The sequence below is a fragment of the Megalops cyprinoides genome, chromosome 1 (assembly GCF_013368585.1).
Source record: "Megalops cyprinoides isolate fMegCyp1 chromosome 1, fMegCyp1.pri, whole genome shotgun sequence".
Classification (NCBI taxonomy): domain Eukaryota; kingdom Metazoa; phylum Chordata; class Actinopteri; order Elopiformes; family Megalopidae; genus Megalops; species Megalops cyprinoides.
This window is the reverse complement of record NC_050583.1, coordinates 31631378-31637626: the sequence shown is the minus strand read 5'-3', so window position 1 is coordinate 31637626 and position 6249 is coordinate 31631378. Positions and strand designations below refer to the sequence as shown.

General features: G+C 40.4%; 1 pseudogene; it reads right to left on the bottom strand.

Annotated features, from left to right (window-relative positions):
• Positions 1 to 238: 238 nt before the first annotated feature.
• On the bottom strand, positions 239 to 5971 carry LOC118785007 (annotated as a pseudogene).
• Between the last annotated feature and the right edge of the window lie 278 nt (positions 5972 to 6249).

The window sequence follows — 6249 nt, the reverse complement described above, 5'->3', positions numbered from 1 at the left end:
GAAAAGGTGGGATTTGGGCCTTATAGTCATTATTGTAAAATAGTGGGAAAATCCCAAAGACAGTATGCTACCTTAGGGCCTCCAGAGGCGAGGTTTTCAAATAATACTATATGCATGACATTCATCAATAAAAGAAGTTTTGGTGCAATGTTTGAAATAATTTATTCATCTTTATACATCTCTGTTAAGGCTTGATTAAGAAGATCAATATATAAATATACACAGAGCCATTGGTACAAATGACAGAATACACATCATTAAAATGTATGTACAAAGCAGACAAATCAGTCAGTAATATATTTTGGTTTTATCATTTTTGGTTTGATCATTTAGTCAGATTAACATTGTAAATCAACTCTGATCCCTGACTAAAGAACATCCCTGCACTGTCCATGCACTGATGCAGAATCTGTGGACTCTTGAGGCCGTGTAGTGTTACGACAGGCTGCAGTTGGACTGTTTGGAATCCCTGCCCTGTAACAGTAGAAGGCGGTATTAGGAACCAAAGCAAGCACTAGACAAACATGACTCATTCCACATGCTGTGAAATAAACAACCTGTAAATGACAGCCAACATGCAATTCCATCTCCCAATGTACCAGGTTTAATACTAAAGTTGTAAATGTAAATAACTAATGTAAATAACCGAGTACTCTAATCTACTCAATGAAAGAAAAGTGGTGCTGCAAATATAAACTGCTCGTATTGTGATTTCATTCTTAATACTTTAAGGAAAAGGTAGAAACCCTCAGTTCCAATCATTTTGCGACTCTTGTTAAAGCATATTGCTGAATACGATCCTCACTTCTTTCTGTTTGCACAAATCATTGTAATAAAGTAAGAGATCACGTTGCATGAAGAGCCAAGTACAGTACCTAGGTTAGGTCTTGTTAGCATGCTACTGACTGGTAAGGTTACCGGGTACCTGCTGTCTCTGCTGTTGGCGTCTGTACTCTTCCTCACTGGCAGCGAGGGCCTGAGCCAGAGCCAGATCCTCCTGCTCCTGAGGGCTGAGACAGAGAGACATAGTTCCATCAGACAGCAAGACAGACAAGCACATGCATGGACACACGTGTGCTCGCGCACACACACACACACACACACAATCAATCCTGTCACACACCTGTATGTTTTTTGTGTTATACAGTGTATATACACCATATTAGTGTACTGCTGTTGGGTGTCAGAAAGGCCCTATACAAATAAAATGTGTTATTAGTATCCCCATTAATTATTTTAGCATTCAGGACACCATCCTTCTCCCTTGCTATGAATCTACAAACACACCTCTCATGTACACTGCTTGTCTTCTGAACACACAAACACACACCTACATAAAGTATAACAAAACTGAGATGGAAGAGGTCTTCACAGTAGAAGGGGTGGAGGTCCCATGCGTTTATGGTGTTAAATTTAAAGAAGGTGCAGCAGGATTAACAGGTCTTATATAGGTTTCATTACCTGAGCGACAGCTGGGTGCTACGGGCTGACTCTGCCAAGGACATCTCCAGAGCTCTCTGTAGGGCCTGCTCCTCACTCTGCACATGGGCAGACACAGATACACACACACACACACACACACACACATCATCAGAGCCCACACTGCAACAGGCCCTCCCCTAGCACTGCTCTTATCAGCACATTACTCACAATGATGCAGTTTCATTCAACCCCCATCCCAGTCTGCTGTGTCTGCAGGCTGTGGTAAAGCGGGATTCTCAGGCACACAATTTGTATAATCATTATTTTGACCATTGGCATTGCCTCCCTCGCCAGTTCATTGTTGTTGTTTTAAGGCAGCCTAGTCAACCCTGGTCCTGTGGACCTACTGAACATGCTGGCTTCCCTTTGGCTAAGCCCTCTTACTTAACATTAATTAAGCTGTTATAACTGAATACCGATCTGGATTTAAAACTGAGATTTACACACTTAACTCAGTGCATCTCAACCCAGGTCCTGAAGGCACCCAGTGTGCTGATTTTTCTTTTAGTTGTATCAGCAATTTCATGTAAAATATGAAAGACAGTTGTTTATACAAAACAATAAGCCCAAAACACATACCAGCTGTCTGTTAAGCTTAATCAGTTATTCAATTTGTTCAATTAAATCTTAAAGGTTGCCTTGAACTAAGGACAACAAAGTACTTGTAATCAATGTAAATGAGTACTTTTCCTTTTTACACCAATCTACCTCTTATCAATAATGTTGAATCACTGACTGAACAACCAACTTCATTCAGGGGCTCTAGAGAACAGAGCACTTCCAGAGGCACAAACACAGGTTAAACAATGTTTTTAATAACAAGCTTAGAGCAAATACTAGCATCTCAAAGGCAGATCAGTGTTCAAGTAACACCTTAATCAATCCCTATTAGGAGAACTCAGCTGTAAAGAAAACCAGCATACACACTGGGTCCCCATGACCAAGGTTGAGAAACACCATCTTCCAGGGTACCAGAACTGAGTGCCACACATCATGATTTTAGAATTAACATTATAAAAACATTAATCCTACAGCATTCTATTTGGTAGAATTCAAGCAAAAGGAATCTCTGGCATTTGTAGTCAGTAGCTGGACACAACCGATAACCTGTTTTATACACATTTTTGGGATTGTTTGTGTTCTAAAATGGCACCACAGGGAGCTAATTAGATGGATTAGTGACAGGTTTACAAACATGATTACACCTAGCAGCACCAATGTGTCACATGGGCATATCACTGGGACACACAGCCTAAATTAGATGCAAGTGCAACAGCTGCAGCCGTTTAGTGCTTATTGGGTGCAGTGGTGCTTCGTGGTTGGAAGTACATACCAGACCAGCTTGTAAAGATGCAGACTGGGGAATGACTCTCGAGGCTGGTTGGGGTGCCGGGCTGGAAGCTGCTGCTGCTTGGCTCCTCTGTGCACTGAAAAAAAGGGAGGAACAGTCATTTACCAATACCTCAATGTGTCACCAACTTACACATACAATGCTCTGTAAAAACCCCAGCAAAAGAATCACCACTGAACAGTCTTGTGCACATGCTATTTTGATTCTCAACATATCTCAAGAAACACAAATGAGATGGACGATTTAGTTCCACTGCGGGAAACAGAGTCTGCGAATTAAGTACTGTAAGTACTGTACTGTAATTAAAGTGTGTTGTCATTGTTCACATGATTCTGATGTAGATTTGAATGGATTCATTGTGCATAAGTGCAGTTCCTCACCTGGTTTGCTGGGCCCTTGCATTGCCACTCAGTCCGTGGGAACAGACCTGGACGTCCCCCGAGTGGCAGAGAGGGCAGCGCTACTGGAGGAAGCTCCCTGAGACCTCATTAAGGCGGCATGTCTGAAACAACAAGCGCCGTCACAGTCAGAACACGACTCATTAGTCCACTGGTACTGTGCTGGGTGCTGGGGACTGGAGAGAGGGGGGAGAGCAGGGTTCGAGGAGTGCGGGGTAGCCACCCTTACCCAGATTTGGAGATGGGGCAGCCATCAGTCTTACAGTCGTGGTCCAAGGGATGTCGGTGTTTTAGACAGTAGTTCAAATGGCACTGGTCACAGGTCACTTTGATCATTTCTTTTTGCTTGCAACCCCCCTTTGAGCATTTGTTTGTAAAAATCTGGTGTAAAGAAGTTAGAGAGAACTACAGATGAATCAATTCTAAAGGCTAACCGGTATGATTCTTAAAATCTTGACAATGGCAGTGAAGACAGTAAAGTTTAAACAGAAATTTATCTGACAGAGCTAAACAGAAATCTGAGCTTTTATTTTTACGTTATTTTATTATTTATTTATTTAAAATAATAAATTAAGCACAAACTGTTCTCAAAGAACCAGCAGATCACTTCACAGGTGAAAATGGCTTTTGAGAGATGACCGTACCTTTCGCTTTCTTTGAGCAGGGTCTTTGCAGTCTCGGTCGATATGTTCCCCAACTTTAATGTCTGGCATTTCTCCTCTTTGAATAGGGACTGGGGCATTACACAGGGGACACACAGGTACCTGGACATCCTGACATATGACATATTGATGTTTATGCCTGCTGAAGGGTACCAAACTCTGGTCACATCAGATACTTCCACAAGCACACACATGTATATAAACAAAATGTTGAGAACGTTTTTTTAATGAATCGATTTACCCATGTGTGAGGGCATTCATCCATTTTATCAAACAAAAGGACTTTACCAAGACATTTACCTTTTTATAAGCAGAAGTGCACTTGTGGTTTGCATAGGTTATGTGGTCTTTACAGAAAATATCTTCACAGGCATCACATTTCATTGGAAGGAAATCTGTAAAAGATAAAAAGGTACTGCTCATAACTTCTATGAACTTATTTTATATACTTAGGCCTATTACAAATGAAGAAACTCTGAAAATAGGTGATGGGATCAAAAAAACTTTACATAATCACTTGTCAGACTGCCACTTTGACAAAATGAATAACAATATCAAGTTACATTTACATTTGTTCATTTGGCAGTGACTTTTATCAAAAGCGACTTGCAAAAATCTTTATGAAATGATAAACACGGCTGTATTTAAGTATTCTGTGTAATGGCATAAATTGCAGAGGTTACTAATTAACTGACTGATAGTCCAGGAGAAACACTTTTGTTAACACTACTAACCTAAACGCTTGCAAGACTTCTCTGAGCAGTGTTCTCCCAGGTCTGGAAACTCCATGGCACGTTGAAGGCAAACTCTTGCTCTATACCGTTGTTCAAAGCCCTGGAAGTACATGGAACCGAGACCATTCATCAGTTAAAAAATACTAACTACTAGGACTGTTAGTTTACCAAATAAAGGTGGTTTGGACACATACTTGATGTTATAACACACACACATTTTGGCCGATACAACAACAGCAACAATTATGTTTACTTTAGAATCAGTGCACGTAGCGAATTAGCTAACTGGCTAACACAACAGTATCATAATTTAATCACTTGTTTGTATGGTTTTAGCATTTTAGTCAATTTCACAGAGCACAATATTTACACAGACTGGCTAGTCTACTTCACTCACAAAACAGCCACCGGGTGGCTGCGTACCTAACTAGCCAAACAGCTAACTAGCTAACTAGGTAGCATGACTCATCATGGCAGCTGGCTAGCCACTAGCTAACTATAGTCTGATCCCGGGCATCAGTTACGAGCAAGCATTTAGCAGATCTGGAAAAAAAAGTTGTTTTAACTGGACACAAATTATATATTTAGAATAATGTGGCAAGACTGACACTAGACAAAGATAATTAGCTAGACTAGATTGCTAGCAAACGTATTAACAAAGAATAGCAGCACCTTTCCACTGCTAGCAAGCTAAACTAACCAAAAAAAAAAAAAAAAAAAAAAAACTCACAATTGACCGTCACGAAGAACAGTGAAAAGGTTGGTAATTCCTATTTAGTTTGGAAAACAACTAAACAAAGCTATTTTACCATACAAGTTAAAACAAATTGGATATCGATAGCTGTTGGATAAAAGGAATAAGTATCACTAGCTAGGTTGTTAGGATAATGCACTACTTCAATTAAACCGCAGTACTTAGTAAACTAAGCTGCTACGTAGCTAAATTAGCTATTTTGAGTTAAGACTTTAGCTAGCTAACGACCATAATTAGCACTGAGGTCTAGCACTAAAATGTCGATATGTAGCTACCGGGCAGCGTAAAACAAGATTGTGTAACTAGAACGTTAGCTGGCCGCACGCTGTACAACATCATCTCATCATCACACTCCCCAGTTCTATTCTAGTCGCGAGCAAATTCACAAGAAAATCAACTGTAGCTGCAGTTGCACTTGACTTACCAGCTCTGGCTAGGCACTCGATTTAGCTTATTAGCTAACAGGACACTATTATGTTATCTGATCCGAAAAGTCAGCGAAATCGCGAAATGCTTCAGATTAATGAAGTTTCCCTAACGGAAACACTGATACAACCAAATGTCACAGCTCTAGCCAGTGAGTTAACATTATATAGCCTAGCCGCTTCCTCTTCACTGTTTGTCCACAGACGCACCCCGATGACTCTTTATGACGTATTCAACATGCACGTCCCAGATTGTTCCAGAATTTACCACGTGATGCAGCAGTTTCTCGTGTCAAATCCACAATATACCAGCCACTTTGTAGTTGAAGTTAACTCATTATGAGACAGAATATGCAGGGTTGAGATTGTCTTCCTGGGCTGTAAATCTGAGAGTATTATCATTACATTACCGGTATGATCAAATATGATTAAAAAAAAAACAG